Here is a 13,881-nt window from a genome sequence, read left to right as displayed (position 1 = left end):
CCATGCATAGGACCTATTGTATGGAATCTCATGGTCCATGTCCTCTTCCATGCGGTTTGCCTCAACATCACCAACATAATGATCACGAAGATAAGCCTCCGATTCATTACCCTCAAACTCACCACCATCCATTGTGCAAGTCTTCATTATCAACCTGGTCATTCCCGACGGGGCTCAAACATTGGGTCATTGGAGGTTGGCTCATTGTTGTGTCATGCACATCCGGAGTGACATGTGTTGAATCTCGAACCGGGCTTATAACATCATATGAAGATGCACAACGATTCAAATCAATGTGTAACGGAGCATGAACAACCTTTGTGGCAAATAACTCAAATGATTTATCTTGTGAGGCCAACACACTCTCTTTATATGCTTCCCAATGAAACTCGGAGTCAAGAGGCATTATCTTCCAACGAATATGTTTCCCATACCCAACATTATACCTTCCGATTAAGTCTACTCCATCGCTTTCTTCCATCCAATTCAACCTTCTTCGAAGCTCAATCAAAACCTCCTCAAGGCTAGGACTTGTGGGAAACACCATCACTACCGGGTTCTTCTTCGGGTCACCATACTCCGCATCTCCCTTCTCAAATGAGACAAAGTCCACATGATGCACATGGACGATCCTCGCCATCTAGAATCATAAACACCAAAATGCATCAACAAAAATAGCAAAATTGGATGACCTAGTGTTTCCCCAAATCCCCACAATGTGGAGATTTCAACCAACAAAAAGAGCAGGGATGATGGAGAATACCTTGAGGTGTCGAAGGGAAGGATAAATCACCGATTTGAAGCTCCGATCCATGAAATTTTGTGGGCATTAGGGAGGGCCTTGAGTGGTACGGCCGGAGTGAAGAAAGGGAAAAAGTAAGGGTTTATGAAGGGGAAAACAGGGGATGCTCTGTTTTGTTGACGCAAGGGGCATGGCGCCCTGGGCAGGGGCGTCATGATCATGGCATGGAGTCCTGTCCTGGGGCGTCATGGTGCCATGCCCTGCCAACGTGGCAAGTCGCCGCTGACCAGCAGGGCGCCCAACAACGATGAGCAGCAGCGGAGGGAGGACGGGGAGCACACAGCGGCGGCGGAGGGGAGCAGCAGCAACAAACCTCTCTCTTCCTCCCGTCCCCCACGCCGCCACCCTGCCTCCTCTCCTCCCGTGGACGTCGACCACCCTCCACGCCCTAGCCTCCCCCTCTCCTCCTCATGTCCTCGCCTCCGACGCCGTCGCCCCCAACCCAGGCGACCCCTTCCTCCAACTTGCGCCGGACGTCACCCGGAGTTGAGAGGAGAGGAGAGGCAGATCTCACCACCACTGGTGACCTCCCTCCCTCCCTCCTCAGATGGACGGACGAGGTAACACCGCCCAAAACCCTAGCCCCGCCCCTCACCCACCCACATGGATGGACGGATGGGGACGGGGAGCAGGCCAGGCGGCGGCCAGATCCACCACGGCTGCCGCGGTTCATCTGGATCCGCGCCCTCCCCAGTTGCTCGCGCGCTAGGAGAAGAGGAGGTGGCAGCGGCTACTGCCGTTCTCGTGCGGCCGGGCAGCTCGTCTGCTCCGACCCCGTCAAGGTGCCCTCCTCCCCTTCTCGATGCGATGCTGCTTGTGTTGCTCTCTTCATGAAGCTCCTCTCTGCTGCAGTCTTGGAGGAGATGCAATAGAACCTGAGATGCGATTCTTCGGCCCCAACAAGCGCCAGGACAAGGGCCACTCTTCGTTTTATATTCCTGCGTGCAATATATAGTGCATAGTTGGTTCATTTTCATCTATGACAAATCATGTCTTACTTTTACATTTATCAGGACCAGCAAGTCAAAGTTGAAACTCGACACCATCTGAACCTATTTCATGGAATTGGGGACTGAATTTGGATACTTTGTTTTGAGGCAAAATAGGTAGACCTCTAAAATAATTCAGCTAGGAACATATGCTATCTTAATTATATTGGGTTCAGGTTTCATGCACCAATCACACTATGACACTATGTATGTTTTTTAGATTTAATTTTTTTGTTATGTGAATTTCTTTAGTAGCTCATAGATTTTTGACTATTTGTATGTTTTTTAGATTTACCAAAGGAAGACTTGTGATTTACTATGGTATGAGGAGATTCTTTGTAAAATTTGAATCCTATGGAAAGTATGATCATTTCACCTGTTTATTGGTGGTCCTAATGGGTGTTTATTGTCCTAATGTCTTGATGTAGAACAAACCTTCTTTGGAGGAAACTGTGAATTTATCATGCTGGCAGTATGCGGTTCTTTTTTATTTAGAGGTTTAACATTTAAAGTTGTAGGTTAGTTTTGCTTTTTGAGTTGAGATGTCATGTATTTAGTTATCATGCCAGAAAATTTTCACTGGCAAAACTTTTGTATATGTATGCCTGTGCCATTGCATTTTTCAGTGTTCCCTATAGAGAAGCCTCCATGAATGTGATCCCTTCAATATCTTTCCTTAGATTTGGTCTTAGGCTTCTCTCCCTTAATACGTGATTTTCTTTTTGCAGTGTGTTCACTCATAAATTCCAAAGTAGAATACTATATAGTACTAACTACTCTCTTTTGATCCATGATAATCATGTGTCATATATTACACTATCATTTCTTGCTTCTATGAATTAAACCCATGTTCAAGTTCAGATTTAATTTATCTATCTTCTTTCTATGCAGATTATTTGAAGTTTGCTGATTTCATAAGCCCGTAAATGACCGTACACCATTTGAAGGTATAGATAGATGGATATTTCATATATTATTATTGGCATTTGCTTGGCATGTATATGGCCTTCCCTTGCCTTCCTTTATTACCTGCCGTTCTTCATTGTTGTGCATTGGAAGAGGTTGTTTTTTGTTCACCTTTTTCTCAACATTGTTACTTCTCTCCATCTTTAATGCTGCTGCTTATTAGGTTTGTTGTTTTGCATAGCGCAGGGGTGTGACGTGCCGCAACACCGACCAACAAGGTAATAACTGTCCCGCTGGCTTACTCTTAATCCTTGTTTTACCATAAAGATCTTTTAGTCATAGACACCATTTACATGAAGGATGCTCTAGGTCGCTTCTACTAGACACTATGAGGCTTCAGTTCCAACTGCCGATTGCGACTTATCTAGAAACTATTTAGTTTTATCGCCTTGGCTTGGATAACATGCTTTGACTTGCTTAGAGGATATCTGCTTATGTAGTGAGACTGGTTGAGGTAGAAAGTTACAAATTGACTGTAGACACATGTTGTATTTCTATACATTGATAACTAGAGTATTAGTGTGCCCTCTTGATTTTTTAAAGCGTGTTGATGACTAATATATAGTCTGTAAGTGGGTTTTTATCTAATTTAAGACACTGCTCTTTGCTTCTGTTGTAACATGGTTAACTTAATTTTGTATACCATTGAAGCTAGCTAAACATAGCAAGATGTTTTGACTCTACAAACAAATTTTCAAACAGAGTACTTTGAGTCAATTCCGCTCGCCAGTTTAGATGGTTTCAGGAAGATATGTTCTAGGTTTCTATTTTTATCCAGATAGAGGTTATGCTAAGATGGTAATCTACCTTGGTTAGCAATAGCACCATGCCATGGTTAGTGCATATTGATTTCTATAGGAGTTCTAGTTACAATTACATGCTTACATAGTTATCCTCCTTCTCCTTTGCCCAATCTTTTAAAATAGATCGAGGCTATCAGGGTAAGGCCGAAGGTTCGGCACCGCCCAGTATCTAACAGCATCGCATTGTTAGAGTGTGGAACAAAATGGAGCATTCTCAGGGCATGTGGCTTCTTTCATGGTTTATCCAACTGTTTTGCGTTTAATCATCAGTTGTTTGCATTGCAAATTTGATTGATTTCATATGACTTCATGTTTCATGGTTTAGCAATCACTCTGACCAGCTAATGAGCCTTTTGTGTTTTTTCACTTGTGTCATGCGATTGACATGCTTGCCTTTTGTCGGTGTACTACAGGTGTTGCTACTGTTTTTGCGCAGCGAGTTGAGGCGAGCCAGTGCCGATTGCCACAAAAGGTATTTAATTGTAGCTCATCTTTTCCATGAATTTGTTAGTAGAATTTATGTTCTGTTGCGAAGTGGCATATATAATTTGATATTTCTCCAGGAAAGATATCATGGAGTATGGTTGTAATTCTGTATATTAACCGAGGGAGGATCATGCTGCCAACTGGCCTAAGAAAATCCCTTGTGTTAAAAATATTAGTAATGGGAGTTTGTGGCGGGAGGGGTGTTATTTTTAACATCATTAGTAGTTCCATTTTTGGTCTCCTGTGTTTGAAACCATCTTTACTTGCAGCCCCCTGTTTGGTTTTTTAGATGGACTTTTGTACCCAACAAGGCGGTAGGATAATCAGAAACATTCATTCTCTAATTTAACACACATAGTTAAATATGGTAGTTACTTAAATTTAAAAAGTTTCTATATGGTTCAAGCTTGCCTCGATCTTTATTTTGGTACAAACCTTCCTGCATTTTGAGGTTATGATAACTGTGATGCCATTTAATTATGCGAATACTGCTCTGCCTTGCATAATTGCCTCATATACTATTCCTAATGAATGAATGCTTTTTCCAGCCGGTAAAATTACTAAGTTCTATTGGTTAATCTTGGTATCACCACTATACCAGTTTTTCATGTGCATCACTATCCTACCAGTTAGTGTATTGCTTCGATATTGATAATTCCTTGTGTTTTTATGCTCACTACCTTTCCTTGATTTTCAATCCATATTATCTCATGCCAGTAGAGATACGTCAGTTATTTTCTGACATAACTTCGTTTTTTTTCTATGGATATTGCATATCTATTTGTTGTTTCGAAGGAGGTAAGCCAAGGGCGAGAAATAGAGCATGCCGTATGTGGTTTTTCATTTCAGGTATCTGTTGCATATAATTGCTAAAGCAGCTTCCATGAGAACTATCTACTTTGTTGTTGCCTGGACCAACTGCTATGTTAGAGTGCTTCTAATATAAACTTGATATATTAGAGTGGTGATTTCTAGCGATTACTCTGATTTCTCTTTGCGCCGGTGAGCATTTAAAAAGAATACATAATCTACCTTGCTATAAACCCATGTCATTGTTAAAGTGAGCTGATCCTTGCTTTTAAATCCTTATTACATGAATGAGTTGTTGTATGTTTGTCTCAGGTTTTTTTATATCCATGATGATTTTCATTGGGTTGCTGCTATCTTATAGATGTTTAGATTCCTGATATTTTAAGCATTGAAAAATTATCACATATGTCAGCTATTTGTTTTCCTCCTCTGAACTGATTCATTTTTCTCAAAATTATACTGTTGTTTCTATATACAGGCAATAAATACTATCAGGCTGGTTCGTGCTGTGTTGGATTCGGTCCAGTGACAAGACAGAGGCAGAGGATATGGATACAAGAAGTCAAGAAGATACCCTTCTCTCTGTTTCTAAATTACAAAGTACCTTGCCTGGATCTGGAGGTGCAGTTACGGCAAACTCAACATAGTCAAGGTACAAACCCCATCCCTCTCCCTCCTGATGGAACTCCCCTCACGCCTCTCCATATTTCTCTTGCTCAAATATCGCTTGACCTGCTTTCTTTTACCCTGTGTATCCAGGACAGGAAAGAACCATGGAAAGAAGAAGGGTAGGATGGTGTGGCTCGCAGATTCGGCCACTATACATTTTTATTTGTTCTTGCACCTATCTCCTCACCCTCCCACTCTTCCTCTATCTGTCGTCTCTCTTTCTCTTCCTCCCCCTTGCTAATTTTCTATCTGATTGAACATGGATAGCTGACTCTGAGATGTGCGAGCAGTAGATAAAGACTGCCCGGTTTGGAATAGATTGCCAGTATTAATTTCCTGCTGATTGATACACGCGTGGATATAGAAAATGTACCAACCATATATACATTCAATTATACAAAAGATATAGCAATCGTCTATGCATTCAATTATACCACACCCTCCTGTTTTGCTTGCTAATGTGATATCTTGGTATTTATATTATGACAAACCATGCCGGGTCCATGCTAACATCAATACTCTTGGTTTGAATTTAACTTTTACCAGGGTTTAGGTGGTAAGCACATTGACAGGATCGACGATCGACAACCCAATCTATCTCACTGATGTTGAAGGTATAGACATATATACATTGCGTAGTAAACAACGTTGCCTCTGAGTTGTATAGGTAATTTCATGCTTTCCATGACAATTGGTTTGGTTATTCAGGTAGAGGCCCAGAGGTTAAGATTATGTGCAGTGAACCATGCCTTTGTGGGAGGACCAAGACAAGAGGTAGCATCTTCCGTTGTGGCGACTTATAATTATCATCAGAGTTTGTTGGCAATATTCGTTAGAAAACAATATATATGAATCATGTCTAAATTTCACATTATAATCAATGCGCAGGACCGCATGTCGAGTATCAGCCCTAAAAGTGTGGAGTGCATCCGCCGTAAACAGCTACATTGGTCTCCACCCGGTAAGATTGATGGTGTAGTTCCGTGCCTTCCTCTGCTCTCTTAGTTTAAGGACACGCCTATTTAAGTATGAAAGGTGAATTTTATTTTGAGCAACATCAATAAGAAATAAGATGTGATCCTGAACTATTCTCCGTGCAATTTAGCATTATCTAAAACCTGCAATGTCTATTTCCTGGAATTATTCAAGAGATCTTAGGTTAGTGTCTTAGGCTCTGGCTCAAGGTTCATGTTGGTATGTGGTAACAAATTAGGTGCCAACCTGGGACATTAGGAAATTTGCATTCATAAACAAGATCTATGAGATTGGTGCCTTAATTACTGATGTTGTGCAGTGAACTGGTTTGGATTTCCTCTCTTGACTTGCTCTTCTTATGTAGTTCAATGCTGCATCACTTGGTTCGTTTGCTTGCTTCCTTTGCTCGGTTCAGGAGGCAGTCGGGGAGAAGGCTAGGGCCAGTTACAAGAACCTCAGGGTCTTGCGTCATGGTTGTATCCATGCATGTGTTGAAAGCATTGAGCTTAATTTAGATATGTAGACGCAATTCCTTTTCGTGTATAAGATAATTGGTTTATATATAGACTGTCCATGATGGAAGTTGAAGTTACTGTGATAATTGGTTTATCTGCTATTTTTTATATTTGCAATGCTTGTTGGGTTGGATATGACTATACCCGGCAGCGGTGTGCTGCCGGGTGCGGCAAGCCACACTTCCTTCTGTTACTTTATTCAGCTTCTGTTGGCTTCATTTCCGTCTGCCTTTCCTGATTAAGATGTGTGCTATTTCCTGATTCCGTCGGTGCAGCGGGAGCTAGAAAGGGGGGCATGGTAGCATCCGGCGACTCCCAACCCTCACGAGCTCGGACCCTCGCCGCCTTCTTTGCTTCTCGGCCCCTCTTGTGTTCCTCATTGGTGTGCGCAGCCACACCAGTGCTGCCCCAACTCCCGTGCCGTCAAGCCATTTCCCTCGCTCCTTTTGCGTGGGTCCCATATTGCCTCTAGCATAAATAATAAACATTTATCATGATATAAGTTTTAAGTTGGGGTGGAGCAACTTATGACTTATAAGTTGGGGTGACTTATAAATCGACTCTGTTTGGCAAAATAAGTCATTTTTTTTACTTTTCGACTTATAAGTTAATGACTTATTTAAAATCAAACATGCCCTAAGAGAAGGCAAGGGAGGTGGGAAAATTGATCTTTTGCCCTGCTAGCGCTCTGGAAATCAAGGCGCAGAGGAAAGAAGATCAAGGATGCCAAGGCGTTTAGCGGATGCCACCGGCGGTGGCCGTGCAGCCAAGCGTCCTCGCCGGCGGAAGCACCTCTACCTCGTCACGGAAGACTGGGAACAGGGATACAGCATCCGCAAGGTAGACCTGGAGGAGGATTACGAATGCCGACATCCACACCTCGGAGAAGGAACATGCAGGCAACAGCCCACGTAAACACTCCGACCGGCGCTTGCCACCGGCGGTCTTCCGCCTGGAGGCTCCGCACCAAGGCGCCGACCACTTCACGGCGGCCTTTGGCACCAAGATCATGGCCTTGCACCACACGCCCAGGCGCTACGTCCCCGTCTTCGACGTCCGCACGCGGTGCCTCAGCTTCGGCCCCCGGATGCGGAGGGACCCGAGCGCCCCAATCTACGTACCCGTCGCGGACAGGCTCTACGGCCTGGATTTCGACACCTTCGAGATGCTCCATCCGCCTCCGCCGCTCGTCGACCCCAACTGCGGCATGGACGTGCCCAAGTGGCGGTCGTGGCGCCGCCTCCCGCCGCCGCCCTTCAAGCGCGAGCGCGTCACCTCTCACGCCGTGCACCATGACGGACGAACCATCTTCGTCAGCGTCGACGGCAAGACCGGCGCCACGTTCAGCTTCGACACCACGGCGAGCTCCCCCCGCTGGATGCGCAGCGGCAACTGGAAGCTGCCCTTCAAGGGCCCCGCGCACTATGACTGTGACCTGGACGCCTGGGTTGGCCTCGCCCGAGACCCGGACATGCTCGGCCACCTCTGCTCTTGTGACGTGCCGTCTACCGGTGACGACGACGGGGACTACAACGGCGGTAGAGAGCCCCCGGCCTGGAAGCTCAGCAAGGAGAAGCTCTTCTGTGAGGACCCAAACGAGAAGCACATCGGCGCCGCCCTTGTCTACCTGGACACGGGCTGCAGAAGCATGTTCTGTCTCGTGCAGTGTCTCTCCCTGGACGACCGTGAGGAGGGCATGTACAGGGAGTACCTGCCTGAGCGTGAGCGCTACTTGCTTCGACTGACCACGTTTTCGCTGGTGTATGACAAGAATGGAGACCTCCGCACCGCCGCGCGCCGTCGCGTTCGGTCCTTTGAACTGCCCAAGTCAGTGACGGAATACTCTGCCTTCTTGGTGGATCCTGTGGCATTCTGGATGTAAACCAACAACTTCTCTCTTCGTCAATGTTAGTGAAGTATTGATTGTACAAGGCCCGGATTCGCCGCCGTATGGCTGTTAAGTCGAGCCAATTATGTCATTTGGTCCTTTTTCTGTAGACTGGCAACAAGTGATAACGGAAACGATTCTGAAGCCTTGGTTAGCATGGGGCACAATGTCATTGGATTCTCACTTGTCAGCGCCCCTAGTCCAGGTGACCCTACTCTGATCGCTAACAGGAAGGACCCAGGCGGCAGCGACCCCGTCGCTGCCTCTCGACCCATCAGGACCAAGAAGCCCAACCCAACCAACTCTGGGCCGCAGTGGGCCCGCTGAGCCCAACCGCACAGCTGGCTACTTAAGGCACGCCCCTCGGTGATTAGGACATCCAGTGGATCAAGGCAAACGGCGGCGGCGGCTTACCCTAGTTCTTCTCTTCAGATATTCCTCTTTCTGTAATCCCAATTCCCTTGTAATCGAGATACCAGACTTGAATTCGTGAGTGAGATCAAGCTAGTTCGAGTGAATCCCATCCTGTACCTTACATCTGGTATCAGAGACCAATCCCACTCCCTTCCGCCGCGTCAATCTGGCACGGTTCATGGAGACAAGAGCCCTGCGTCAGGCGCGATCTCGCCTCATGGCCATGGATCCATCCATCCAGTCGTTCCTGAAGGAAATATGCCCTAGAGGCAATAATAAAGTTATTATTTATTTCCTTATATCATGATAAATGTTTGTTATTCATGCTAGAATTGTATTAACCGGAAACATAATACATGTGTGAATACATAGACAAACATAGTGTCACTAGTATGCCTCTACTTGACTAGCTCGTTTATCAAAGATGGTTATGTTTTCTAGCCATGGACAAATGAGTTGTCATTTGATTAACGGGATCACATCATTAGAAGAATGATGTGATTGACTTGACCCATTCCGTTAGCTTAGCACTTGATCGTTTAGTATATTGCTATTGCTTTCTTCATGACTTATACATGTTCCTGTAACTATGAGATTATGCAACTCCCGTTTACCGGAGGAACACTTTGGGTACTACCAAACGTCACAACGTAACTAGGTGATTATAAAGGAGTACTACTGGTGTCTCCGAAGGTACATGTTGAGTTGGCATATTTCGAGATTAGGTTTTGTCACTCCGATTGTCGGAGAGGTATCTCTGGGCCCTCTCGGTAATGCACATCACTATAAGCCTTGTAAGCAATGTGACCAATGAGTTGGTTACGGGATGATGCATTACGTAACGAGTAAAGAGACTTGCCGGTAACGAGATTGAACTAGGTATTGGATACCGACGATCAAATCTCGAGCAAGTAACATACCGATGACAAAGGGAACAACGTATGTTGTTATGCGGTTTGACCGATAAAGATCTTCGTAGAATATGTAGGAACCAATATGGGCATCCAGGTTCCGCTATTGGTTATTGACCGACAATAGTTCTAGGTCATGTCTACATAGTTCTCGAACCCGTAGGGTCCGCACGCTTAACGTTACGATGACAGTTTTATTATGAGTTTATAAGTTTTGATGTACCGAAGTTTGTTCGGAGTCCCGGATGTGATCACGGACATGACGAGGAGTCTCGAAATGGTCGAGACATAAAGATTGATATATTGGACGACTATATTCGGACACCGGAAGTGTTCCGGACGTTTTCGGAGAAAACCGGAGTGCCGGAGGGTTACCGGAACCCCCCCGGGAGAGATAATGGGCCACATGGGCCTTGGTGGAAAGAGAGAGGGGCGGCCACCCTCTGGTCCGAATTGGACTAGGAGGGGGGGGGGCGGCGCCCCCCCCTCTTTCCTCCCCCCTCTCCCCCTTCCCCCCCTCCTAGTAGGAGTAGGAAAAGGGGAGTCATACTCCTACTAGTTGGAGGACTCTTCCTCCTTGGCGCGCCCACAAGGGCCGGCCGGCCTCCCCCTTGCTCCTTTATATACAGGGGCAGGGGGGCACCCTAGAACACATAAGTTGATCGACGGATCGTTCCTTAGCCGTGTGCGGTGCCCCCCTCCACCATATTCCACCTCGGTCATATCATCATGGAGTTTAGGCGAAGCCCTGCGCCGGTAGAACATCATCATCGTCACCACGCCGTCGTGCTGACGGAACTCATCCCCGAAGCTTTGCTGGATCGGAGCCCAGGGATCATCATCGAGCTGAACGTGTGCTGAACTCGGAGGTGCCGTACGTTCGGTGCTTGGATCGGTCAGATCGTGAAGACGTACGACTACATCAACCGCGTTGTGCTAACGCTTCTGCTTACGGTCTACGAGGGTACGTGGACAACACTCTCCCCTCTCGTTGCTATGCCATCACCATGATCTTGCGTGTGTGTAGGAAATTGTTTGAAATTACTGCGTTCCCCAACAGTTCCTAGAGCGACTGGAGACCACGCTCAAGGAGCACACCGCCACGATCCAGGCCTCCAACGCCAAGGTCGACGATCTCGTGGCGTGGCGGCCCGATCTCGAGCGGCGCGTCGCCGATCTGACCGATTCGGTGGCGGCCCTGCAGTTCGCACCACCACCACCACCACCGTCGCGCTCGGAAGACGTGCTGCACCAAGCACCGATGGCGAGTCAAACACAGCCTGCGAAGACCGGTACCCACACCGGGGCCGTGCTTGGCGTGGCCACAACTACACAAGGGCCCGATGGCCATGGCGTCTTCAACACCGCACGGGGGCCGTCCACGGCGTCGTTCATGACGCCGCCGCCGCTCCCGGCAAATGGGTCAGTTCAACTTCCCCCATCTCCCCCTGCCCTTTCGCCATCGCGCATGCCAGTTAGCTGCTCAGCGGCTTGGGCCAAGCACACCCATCCATCCAGTTTCCACAATTTGCGGGGGACAACCCGAACCTGTGGAAGACTCTTTGCGAACAGTACTTCACTATATTTGCGATTCTGCCTTCGTTTTGGGTGCCAATGGCAGCACTAAATTTCTCTGGCTCTGCAGCTATTTGGCTGCAGTCTATCCAGAAAAGACTTGCAGAATTTGATTGGGAATCATTTACTTCTCTGCTATGCACACGTTTTGGGCGTGATCGTCACCAGACGCTTATCCGTCAGTTTTATACCGTGCGCCAAACATCCACGGTCGCGGATTACATTGAGCAATTTGAATCTATCATTAATCATCTCAGTTCGTATTCTGACACAATTCATCCCTTCTATTTTCTCACTCGCTTCGTGGAGGGGCTGCGGAAAGACATTTGTGCGGTGGTCTTGGTGCAACGGCCGCCGGACTTGGATACAGCGTGCGCGCTGGCGCTCTTACAAGAGGAAGTGGCGGATGGGGCCTCGGGCTCCCTCACACGAGCACCCGAAGCACACCACCGACCGGGAGTGGCGCTGCCCCTACCTCCACCTCCACCGCGCGCGGTTCCACCGAACGGCACCACCGATCGCCGTGGCACTAAGGCAGCGCGTGCGGACACATCCAAGGTGAAGGCGCTCCGCGACTACCGCCGGGCCCGAGGGCTTTGCTTCAAGTGCGGAGAGCGTTGGGGACAAGACCATGTCTGCCCCACCACAGTACAGCTCCATGTGGTGGAGGAGATGCTCGAACTCTTCGGCGTGGACGTCGAGCAGTACGAGGCCAAGGCCACTACATCCACCTGCGACACAGCCATGGCCATTTCGCGTTCAGCACTGGATGGCAACGTTTCGTCCAAGGCCTTTCAACTGCTCACCACAATGCAAGGGCGCGAGGTGCTTCTTCTCGTTGACAGCGGCAGCTCAACGTCCTTCATCGACCAGAAGCTGGCACGGCAAATGACAGGAGTGGTGCCACTCGAGCAGCCAAGCCGTGTCCGTGTTGCTGATGGAGGGGAACTCACCTGCACTGCTGCAATTCCCTCTTGTCAGTGGTCTTCCCAGGGCCACGATTTCAACACCAACATGAAGATACTGCCGCTGGGCACGTACGATGCCATCCTCGGCATGGATTGGCTTGAACAGCACAGCCCTATGACTGTCGATTGGCGCACCAAGTACATCCAATTTCCCACTGCTATGGGATGAGCTCACCTGTTCGGCCACGAAGCCAACTCCACAACATGCCATGTGATCAATCGGGTTCAGCTCATGAACCTACACCATCAAGGCTCTCTCCTTCACATCATCCTGCTCTGCCCGATCAAGGAGGAGTCGTCTGTTTCGGAGGGATCGCCAGAGCTGCAGCAACTGCTAACTGAATTCGAGGATGTGTTCCAGAAACCCACAAGCTTGCCACCCCATCGTGCGTATGACCATACCATACCACTGATGCCGGGCGCACAACCAGTTAATATCAGACCATATCGGCACAAGCCAGAGCACAAGACAGAAATTGAGCGGCAAGTAGCTGAACTGCTTCAGTCGGGGGTTATTCAGCGCATCCACAGCAGTTTTTCGTCGCCGGCGATCCTGGTCAAGAAGAAGGACGGGACGTGGCGGCTGTGCATTGATTACCGCCATCTCAACGCCATGACGCGCATCAGCAAATTCCCTGTCCCTGTAATCGACGAGCTGCTTGATGAATTACATGGAGCAAAGTGGTTCTCCAAACTTGATCTGCGCGCCGGATATCATCAGATCCGGCTGGCAGAGGGGGAAGAATTCAAGACCGCATTTCAAACGCACTCGGGCCATTATGAGTTTAAGGTACTCTCCTTCGGTCTAGCAGGCGGACCGGCGACATTCATCAGTGAACTTACGGACACCCTGCAACCACTACTTCGGCACTGCGTACTCCTGTTCTTCGACGATATATTGGTGTTCAGCCGTACCTGGGAAGAGCATGTTTCTCACCTTCGCCAGGTTCTCGAGCTGCTGCGCAAGGATCAATGGAAAGTTAAGAGATCTAGATGTGAATTTGGTCAGCAACAGTTGTCATACTTGGGCCATGTCATCAGCGAGAAAGGCGTGGCCACGGAACCCAGCAAGATTCGTGCGGTGCAAGAATGGACAACCCCGCAAGACGC

At 47.9% G+C, this 13,881-nt stretch overlaps 1 long non-coding RNA gene across 4 annotated transcripts; it reads left to right on the top strand.

Annotated features, from left to right (window-relative positions):
• The first annotated feature begins 1,016 nt into the window (after positions 1 to 1,016).
• Positions 1,017 to 7,123, top strand: LOC119308417. Of its 4 annotated transcripts, none has more exons than XR_005150094.1 (12): positions 1,017 to 1,584; positions 1,655 to 1,908; positions 2,683 to 2,738; positions 2,939 to 2,975; positions 3,974 to 4,032; positions 4,842 to 4,895; positions 5,335 to 5,508; positions 5,616 to 5,644; positions 6,072 to 6,139; positions 6,234 to 6,299; positions 6,414 to 6,486; positions 6,865 to 7,123. It is a non-coding gene; the product is annotated as an uncharacterized LOC119308417 (long non-coding RNA). The 4 variants fall into 4 exon arrangements; XR_005150093.1 differs by having other exon boundaries at positions 1,018 to 1,584; positions 2,944 to 2,975; XR_005150095.1 differs by lacking the exon at positions 4,842 to 4,895.
• The last annotated feature ends 6,758 nt before the right edge of the window (positions 7,124 to 13,881 follow it).

This window comes from Triticum dicoccoides, chromosome 5B, assembly GCF_002162155.2.
Source record: "Triticum dicoccoides isolate Atlit2015 ecotype Zavitan chromosome 5B, WEW_v2.0, whole genome shotgun sequence".
In the NCBI taxonomy this organism is placed as follows: domain Eukaryota; kingdom Viridiplantae; phylum Streptophyta; class Magnoliopsida; order Poales; family Poaceae; genus Triticum; species Triticum dicoccoides.
This window is presented reverse-complemented; position numbering and strand designations above follow the sequence as displayed.